The sequence below is a fragment of the Micropterus salmoides genome, unplaced genomic scaffold (genome assembly GCF_014851395.1).
Source record: "Micropterus salmoides isolate LMB-PRFRI ecotype aquatic unplaced genomic scaffold, ASM1485139v1 Ms_hic_scaffold_15, whole genome shotgun sequence".
In the NCBI taxonomy this organism is placed as follows: Eukaryota; Metazoa; Chordata; class Actinopteri; order Centrarchiformes; family Centrarchidae; genus Micropterus; species Micropterus salmoides.
In genome coordinates this window covers 29,058,332-29,067,824 of record NW_024040596.1, presented here as the reverse complement: position 1 = coordinate 29,067,824, position 9,493 = coordinate 29,058,332, and the positions used below count along the sequence as shown (strand labels likewise).

Genomic DNA, 9,493 nt, shown 5'->3' with positions numbered 1-9,493 from the left:
TGAACAATATTTGAGAGAAATAGGTCTTTTGTGCACATAAAGAAAGTCTTAGATCTTTGAGTTCAGCTCATGATGAATAGGGGCAAAAAAAAGTGTTGCGTTTATAATTTCGATCTGGATTCGAGAGCCTGAAATCCAAAGAACTGGCACGTAACCTTGGTGTAGAGATGGACTATCAAATCAGTTAATAAATCAGCATTTTATCACCTCAAGAACATCAACAACATATTTCGTAGACATTTTAGACACATTTAGACAATTTATAACTAAACCAGACCTGGAGAAATACAGGCGTGGTGATGGCGCATAGATAAAATGCTTGCCTTTGGTCTGAGAGACCTGGGTTTGATTCCCACTGTGAGACATCCACTGTTGTGTCCCTGAGCAAGACACTTAACTCCTAGTTGCTCCAGAAGCATGTGACCTCTGACATGTATAGCAATTGTAAGTTGCTTTGGATAAAAGCATCAGCTAAATGTAACTCATCTACACTTTTATTTTTACTAGGATTGATCAGTGGCGGCTCCTGCCAAATTTCTCAGGGGGGGCAATTGTTGCGATGACGGCTAAGGTGACCAGTTCAATGGTCTTAGTCTGCCATAAGACAAGGATTGTTCCTTAGGCTACATACTGTACAGTATTTGTGAACAGCTACATACTGAAGTTTATTGTCAATGTCTACAATGAATGAACAGTCCACAGTTAAGATCAACAGATCTTTAGACCTTTGGATGTAAAGGCAACATTAATGAAAAAAGGATGACTCTCACAATCATCTGATTTAGCTGTGACTAACCTTTTATTTACACATAAACAACAAGGCATGTAAGGGAAACTATAAAAGGTATATTCTATTGTTTTTGGTTTATTTTCTGTGTTGCTTTCCTACTTCTCCTTCTTTTTTATCCTCCTCTGACAAGATGCCAGTGGTGGCCACATCATGCTACCTCCTCTTTCTTCTTTGGTTTCTGGCAATAAATAAATAAATAAATAAAAAAACAACAACACATCAAAAAATTGTTACTGGTTAAGTGCAGCTAACTTTAAATTGACTCCACCACTACACATAATAGCAATCACATTTAACATGAGCATAAAATTCGGCTTATTAATACCTATCAAGATTATTAGCTTAGCCTATGGCATTGTACGGAGCATAAATTAGCCTAGTGGCTAGCGGACTTTTCCTCTTCTCATAGCTTAACAAATTACATGTATTATTTAAACTGTGTCTTACTTACCGCTGGTAAAGTCGCTGCATCTCACGACACAACACCACAGTCGAATTTTCAGCTTGAACCGTAAAGTGTATATAAAAAAGGCCTGAATGTACGTTTTCTACAGCAGCTGCTCGTAGTGAGAGCAACAAGCTGGACGACTGCAGAGTAGTTTCCAGGTGGCAGAAGCGTAGCTCTGCTGTTGGGCACGTGACGTAAACATGTAAGTGAAATGCCTTTACATGAAAGTCTATGAGAGAGATCTGGCCGATTTACAACCAGACTGAAATCGCACCAAAAGAGGCGGGACTCCCCGGAACACAACTTGACACTGATTGGACAGCGATATTCAGAGACAAACTGTCTGTCAAAAACAGTCACAGCTAACTAACAGTGTGGTAGAAAGTGTGAGAAAAATCTCCTGCCTTTCCCGGCTTGGTGGTGCGTCGCCCGGTCACCCTAATGAACAAGCCGCCCCTGGGATTGATTACTGTAATGGTCTTCAAATGGACTCCCGCAAAAGACAATCAAACAACGGGGGTGGTGGCGCAAAAACACTTTTGGTGTGAGAGACACAGGTTCAGTTCCCCACTGTGACTCATCTACCATCATCACCAGAGGTGTGTGACCTGTATAGCAATTGTAAGTTGCTTGGATAAAAAACAGTCTCAGCTAAAAATGAGGTGGGGCGGCTGTGGCTCAGGAGGTAGAGCGGGTTGGCCGTTAATCGGAAGGTCGACCTTCCTGCAGATGTACAGTAAAAGCGCATTGACCATCGAATTGGTCGAAAAGATTAGAAAGGCGCTATACAAGTATGGAGCATTTACATTTCCAATGTCAGTAGACTCAAAATGCAGCAGCCAGAGTTACCTCTAGGAGTAAAAGAAGGGAACACACTTGTTATTGAAGACTTGGTCACTGACATCCTGGAAAAAAATCGCTAATCTGGACAACCCAGCAATATATAACTTTGGACAGGTTTGTGCAGCAGTGTTCATGAGTGAGAGAGAGAGAGGGGTAGCGAGCGAGTGAGATACTGCATGAATATTTGCTCCACAATACAGATCCTAAATCAAATATGATTTTAAATACATCTAGTAAAAAAATTGAAAATCAATATGTGGCGGTCAACGTTGATAATGATCCTATACATTGATTTATTTGTGGGCCGCCACAAATAAAATAATGTATGGGAAACACTTCACTACCACCCCCAGACAAAGCAGTATCTCCGACTTCAATTGTTATCACATTCATAACAGCAGCAAGGAGAATGCTTTTTACAAAACATCTACGCTAACGTTTCTTAATGCCACCGGCTGAAATAAAAAATCTAGCAAGTAAATCCCGATTTTTGAACTATTGTTTTTCTGCACATGTAGCCTATTTACAATGCCTTTAAAAAGGCCTTTATTTACCTCCCTTGGATGTTTCACCCTTTTGTTTCTTTTATACATGAAATCATGGTCAATATAAATTTTTTTTACCAGAATTTGCAAAAATAAAACCCTTTAAAATGAAAAGTGAAAACAGACTAATGTCAATCAATCAAAAATATATATGGAAAAGAAGATGAATATTCACCCCCTTTAAAGTGACCTCCAGCTAGTTGATGCAAGAAGTGTCACAATAAGTGAAATGGAGATCACCTGAGTTCAGCTGATGTGTGTCAAGTGATTGTAGTATAAAAAACACCTGTGTCTGGGAGCTCCAGTCTCTGGTTCATCAGTGTTCCTACTATAATTGCAACATGAAGAAAAAAAGAACACTCCAAGCAACTCAGAGAAAAGATCAGTCAGGAGATGGCTACAAAAAGATTTCCAACTCACTGGACGTAGAAATGGATGGAGTATGGCGCTTGTTTAAATCTGCCTAGAGCTGGTCGTCCTTACAAACTGAGTGACCGGGCAAGAAGAAGACTGGTGAGGGAGGCCACCAAGACACCTACGACCACTCTAAAGGAGTTAAAAAATTTACTGTGGCTCAGATGGGAGAGACTGTACATTCAACAACTGTTTCCCGGGTTCTTCACCAGTCGAAGCTGGATGGAAGAGTGGCTCTGACTCCATCTGCAAGAGAACTACAACTTGGGAAGATTTATTTTCCAGCAAGACAATGACCCCTAGCATACAGCAAAAGCTACACAGGAATGGTTCAAAGACAACAAGGTGAACGTTCTGGAGTGGCCAAGTCAAAGCCCAGATTTCAGTCCAATCGAGAATTTGTGGCTGGACTTGAAAAGAGCTGTTCATGCCTGATCCCTGAGCAACCTGACAGAGCTTGAACTGTTTTGCAAGGAAGAATGGAGAAAAAGTGCAGTTTCCAGATGTGCCAGCCTGAAAGCTTTTTGCTGCTCGCACAGAGTTTACAATAGACGACAATGCTCTTTGCATCTTAGACTGTGACACAATAATGGCAGTAGCTGCTTACAGCTGGAAAGAACGCCTCTCTCCCTCGTTCTCCATTCTTCCTTTAGTGTTTGTCTAACTGCTGATATGAACAAGAGAAGGCCCGGTGCTGCTGACCTGCAGTGTAGTCACACATTCATCAAGGATGGTGCGTTCAGTAACGAGTAATGCAGCGTTACTTGGATTAGTAACTGTAATAATATTTCTGTTTTAGAAAAGTAATTAGTTACTCTACTAGTTACTGGCAAAAGTAATAATATTACAGTTACTGAGTAACGCATTACTGCCCAACACTCAGACCACAGTGGAGGTTTTGCTGTTGTTTGAAAGAATCTGGTTTTATGCCAATTAGTGAGCACAAAAACTTTTAAACCTTAACTGACTAAAGTTGTTCGGCTATGGCCATTTTACTATGTTTTAATTTATCGGCCTCCTAGTCCAGGAAGACAGATTTTATGTGAGTTTACACATGACTTTCAGGGTCGGCCGATCATCATGTTGTTCATAATACACAACTTGCCGTCTTGTGACGGAGTCTTGAAGTCATTGTGGCGTTCATAGTAGACAGGGGGTCACACACTACACGAGGTGACAATGGCTGTGTTACCCAATGCTGGTCTCCAAACCACGTTTTGGCAAAGAAAACGCACGTAAAATGTGAAATGACACAAACCTACACACAAAACAGCTGTTAATTGTTATTGTAAAGAATGCACCAGGTCTCATCTTATGTATTTATTCTGTATTTTTAACCTATACGGTGTACTTCGCTTCCCCAAAATTGTCCTACAGACACACACACCAGCGTGTGCTTACTGATTGTTGTATGCTTTGATTGTGATTACAGTGATTTATCTGTTTTGTAACTTTAAAGAGCCAGTTGAGTGGACAAAGCCCTTTTTGAGAGTGTTTTCAAGCTATGGTTATTGCTCCCTGATCACAGGGTGGTGTTCCGTAATTATTCATCTTTAATAATTTGAGTGATAATACCTTTATTGATATTAATACATACATTTGAAAATAACCAAACCTGCCCTACCAGATTGCAAACAGTATACACAGGGAGGATTGGAGAGAAAGTGATGAAGATAATGGTGGTGTGATATGACGAAGAGAGGAGGGACATCAGTGTCCAACAGAGACTGAGAGAGAGAGGAGAGGAGGGACAAACTGAATGTCAGAAAGAGATAAATCAACTGTATGATAAAGTGTTCTGGTCAGAAGCTGCTGCTCCTCTTTTCCTCTTCTCACTGTCTGATGGAGGTTGATGACGGAGCAGAGCTCTGCTTTCCACAACTCCTCAACACCTCCTGCAGGAAGCCGACACTTCCTCAGTCTGAAGCTGTATTTCTGCACACTCTTCTGTCCTCCATCTCTCTGCTCACTGTGGCTCTCAACCTGCTTGTCATCATCTCAGTCTCCCACTTCAGGTAGAGATCAATTTCTCAGCAGAACCTTCAACTATTAAGTTGTGAAATGTACTTTTAGCTAGTACTTTTGTCATTTTTTCACTATTGTGTTGCTCACTATGTGTAATGATACTTTTCTCTTTCCCTCCAGGCAGCTCCACACACCCACCAACATCCTCCTCCTCTCTCTGGCTGTCTCAGACTTTCTCGTGGGCCTCCTGCTGATGCCGGGAGAAATCCTTAGAAACATACACTGCTGGTTTCTTGGTGACCTTGTGTGTTCTCTGTATATTTATGTAGGGTACATCATTCCTGCTGCCTCAATAGGAGACATGGTGCTCATATCAGTTGACCGCTATGTTGCTATTTGTCACCCTCTGCATTATACCACCAGAATCACTGTGAGAAGAGTTAAACTCTGTGTTTGTCTGTGTTGGTTCTGTTCTGTTTTCTACAACGGTCTCTTTGTAAAAGATGACCTGACTCAACCAGGTAGGTATAATTCCTGTTTGGAGAGTGTTTGCTTATAGTTAACCACATCACAGAAGCTGTTGACCTTGCTTTGACCTTTGTTGTTCCAGTTACTGTCATCATAGTTCTGTATATGAGAGTGTTTGTAGTGGCTGTGTCTCAGGCTCGTGCCATGCGCACTCACATTACAGCTGTCACACTCCAACGTTCAGTGACTCTAACAGCAAAGAAATCTGAGCTGAAAGCAGCCAGGACTCTTGGTGTTCTTGTAGTTGTGTTCCTAATATGTTTCTGCCCATATTACTGTGTGTCTCTTGCAGGGGACAGTTTGCTCAATACTTCTTCTGGAACCTTTGTGATTTATCTGTTTTGTTTGAACTCGTGTCTAAACCCTGTGATTTATGCCATGTTCTACCCCTGGTTTAGAAGAGCAGTTAAGCTCATTGTTACTCTGCAGATTCTGCAGTCTGGCTCCTGTGAGGCCAACATACTGTAGAGAGGCTGTGAAGTGACTGAAATGAGATCTGCTCTACAACCATATTTTCACTTAATTAAAAATCCAACAAATGAAGTGAAATGTTCTCTCTTTTTAAGACACTTTGCTTTTACTGTAGACATGTACATTTTAAACAGATTAATAACATAAATAGCATCATATAAAATATATGAACATGAGTCCATGTCGCTGCAATCTCAGATGTGTATGGGTAAGGAGTTCCATAGGGAGGGGGCTACAATGGTGAAAGCTCTGTCGCCCCAGGTACGGTGCTTGGTCCTGATTTGAGGTGAGAGGAGGTTAGTGTCAGAGGAGCGGATGTTGCGGGAGGGATTGTGGTGGTGGAAACAGGTCTGTGTGGTAGGAAGGGGCCTTGTTATGGAGGGCTTTATGTGTGAGGAGGAGGATTTTGTACTGAATGCGTTGGGGAACAAGGAGCCAGTGAAGATTCTGGAGGACAGGGGTGTTGTGGTCACAGGTGCGTGTGTGGGTGAGGAGGCGGGCAGCAGAGTTTAGGATATATTGAAGTGTATTTAGGGCTTCGGCAGGAGAACCATAGAGGATGCTATTCTAGCAATCAATTCTGGATGTAATGAAGGCGTGGATCAGGGTTTCAGCAGCACAGAAGGTGAGTGATGCAGAGACGGGCAATGTTTTTGAGGTGAAAGAAGGCAGTCCTGGTGATATGGTTGATGTGGTGTTCAAAAGTGAGGTTGTTGTCAAAGTTGACTCCAAGGTTGTTGATGGAAAGGCTTGTTGGTGTTTTTTGTGATTTGGGGCCGATGATGATCATGTCAGATTGATTGTAATTGAGTTTTAAGAAGTTGGTTTGCATCCAGGTTTGTAAGTTGGTGAGGCAGTTGGTCAGAGTTGCAGAGGTACTGTCGTGATGGATTTGGTGGAGATGTAGATCTGGACGTCATCGGCGTAGCAGTGGAAGTGGAGACCTACGTATGATATTACAGAGTGGCAGGATGTCAATGATGAACAGGAAAGGACCAAGCACCGAACCTTGGGGGACGCCATGTGACAAAGGAGCAGTGGAGGAGGTGCAGTTATTGATGTTAATGGACTGTTGTCTGTTGGTGAGGTAAGAGAGGAGCCAGGAGAGTGCAGTGCCAGAAATATTGGAGTAGGTTTCCAGTCGGGAGAGAAGAGTGGAGTTGTTGATGGTGTCAAAGGCTGCAGTGAGGTTGAGCACGATTAGGATGGTGAGGTGACCGGAGTCGACAGAGACGAGGAGGTCATTGGCTATTTTGAGGATGGCTGTTTCAGTGCTGTGTTGTGAGAGGAATCTAGATTGAAATGGTTCGAACTGGTTGTTAGTGGTGAGGTGGGTTTGAATTTGAGCAGCAACAACACGTTCCAGGATTTTTGATAGTAAGGGGGGAAGGGGAAATTGGACATAATGTCGGGGTTGAGATCAGGTTTCTTGAGGATGGGAGTGACAGCTGCAACTTTGAGTGTTGTTGGGACTGATCCAGATGTGAGGGAGGAATTAATGATTTTGATGATGAGTGGGGTGATGGATGGAAGGCAGGTCTTGATAAGGGATGGTGGGTTGGGGTCTAAGCTGCAGGTGGAGTTGTTCATTTTTGTGGTGAATTTTAACAGTTCTAAAGAGGACAGAGGTGAGAAACAAGACAGTGACTGTGAGTGTGGAGGGGTGGGGCAGGAGGGGAGGTTGAGGAGTTTATTTATTGTAGAGAAAAGAAACTTGGGGTTGCTGGAGATGGAATGTATGAGGTGTGAGTGAAAGATGCACCGGGCACTGTTGAGAGCGTTTTTGTTCTCAACAACATAAGTTGTGATGTTCATGGGGACCCAACTAAATTGTTGTTTTTTGCAGTATTTTACACATATTAAGAATAAAACCCCTTCATGAGTAATGAAACAACACTTGAGGCTTAAGTTTTGGTATGATAGTTTGACTTTTTTGGCCTCTATAGCAAGTAGAATTAGATTAAAAAGTAGACAAAAAAGTGATTAAAATCCTTTAAAAACAAAAGAAACAGAAAATAATTTATTCTTATATTAGATTTATATATTTATTAAGATTTACGGAGCCTTGGTTTTTTGAGGGACACAAAATGGCACGTTTTCATATAATGACCCAAAAATATAGTATAAAATAAAATCCTTTTTTGTCTGCTCAGATTCCCAACGAACTGTGTCATTATAGCCAATATGGACAAGCACCCGGTTTATGGAGGATGGGAGTGAGAGCAGCAGTTCAGGTAGTTTGCTACCAGAGTCGGGACTGTGGCTCCAGAAAGACAACGTGTAGTGGCATTGAAGAAATGGATGTTCCTGATAATGCTATCGCCCACTATCAAAGTGGTAGGGACGAGAGGAAAGATGATGAGGGAGCTCGCGGTTCGGCAGGGCTCGGGTGTTACTGCAGACTTGTGTGGGCAGGGGGCAACTGTTCAGCCAGTTGCCTCTGGGCTGGAAGCCGGGTTCCAGGCGAGGAGATCGAGGTTGAGGAGGAAAGCCACTGGATTTGCTGTCTGGTGGGATCCCGAGCCACCCGTTAGGTGTCAGAGCTCTCAGCCGCCTGTGGTGAGGTGCGGGTTTGGTAGTCGGTGTGGATGGGACTTGGCCAGGGGCAGGGGCAGCGGGGGTTGTAGCCAATTCTGTGGTGTGGTTGCTGCCACACAGACCAGCGGTTGGTACCACTAAGGGCGCTAAAGATAGTGGCCGCTGCCACACTGACCACTGGTCGCTGCCACTAGGGCCGCTAAAGATAGTGGTCGTTGCCACACTGACCACTGGTCGCTACCACTAGGGCCGCTAAAGATAGTGGTCACTGCCACACCAACCACTGGTCGCTACCACTAGGGTCGCTAAAGATAGTGGTCGCTGCCACACCAACCACTGGTCGCTGCCTTGCTTCCAGGCGGCCACACAGACCAGTGGTCGCTACCACTAGGGCCGCTAAAGATAGTGGTCGCTGTCACACTGATCACTGGTCGCTGCCACACAGACCACTGGTCACTACCACAGTCTCTGAGGGAAGGCCCCTCTCTGTTCCTTGTCACACAAATTGTGACCATGATTGTGACATTAGAAAAAGGTCAGTTTCAAGTTTTTATGCAGTCTATGGTTCCAAAGTAGGCCTAAAGTGATCAACTAACTAACTCAACTGGCAGATGATACTTTTTTTTTTCTAATAAAGAGGAATGAATCAAAGCAATTATAATGAACTCGAACAAATTTGTTTATTAGGCTACCACTTCAGGAATGTGATCTATTATCAGTTAATGGTATCCAATGAAGAACCCAGTTACATACCTGGGTGTGATAAGTATGAAAAACCTAAACTTCAGCCCTATGATTAAACAAATAATGAAAATGTTCCAAAATGTGGTGGATGAGGGATCTTTCACTGAATGGTAGAGTTCTACTATCTATTACTGAGGGAATATCCAGATCTATGTATCCTTATTACTGAAAATATACAAAGAATTAGATAAGATCTTATTTAATTTC

The 9,493-nt window shown here is 42.8% G+C and overlaps 1 pseudogene; it reads left to right on the top strand.

The window, feature by feature from the left end:
* The first annotated feature begins 4,882 nt into the window (after nucleotides 1-4,882).
* LOC119903840 lies at nucleotides 4,883-6,001 on the top strand (annotated as a pseudogene).
* The last annotated feature ends 3,492 nt before the right edge of the window (nucleotides 6,002-9,493 follow it).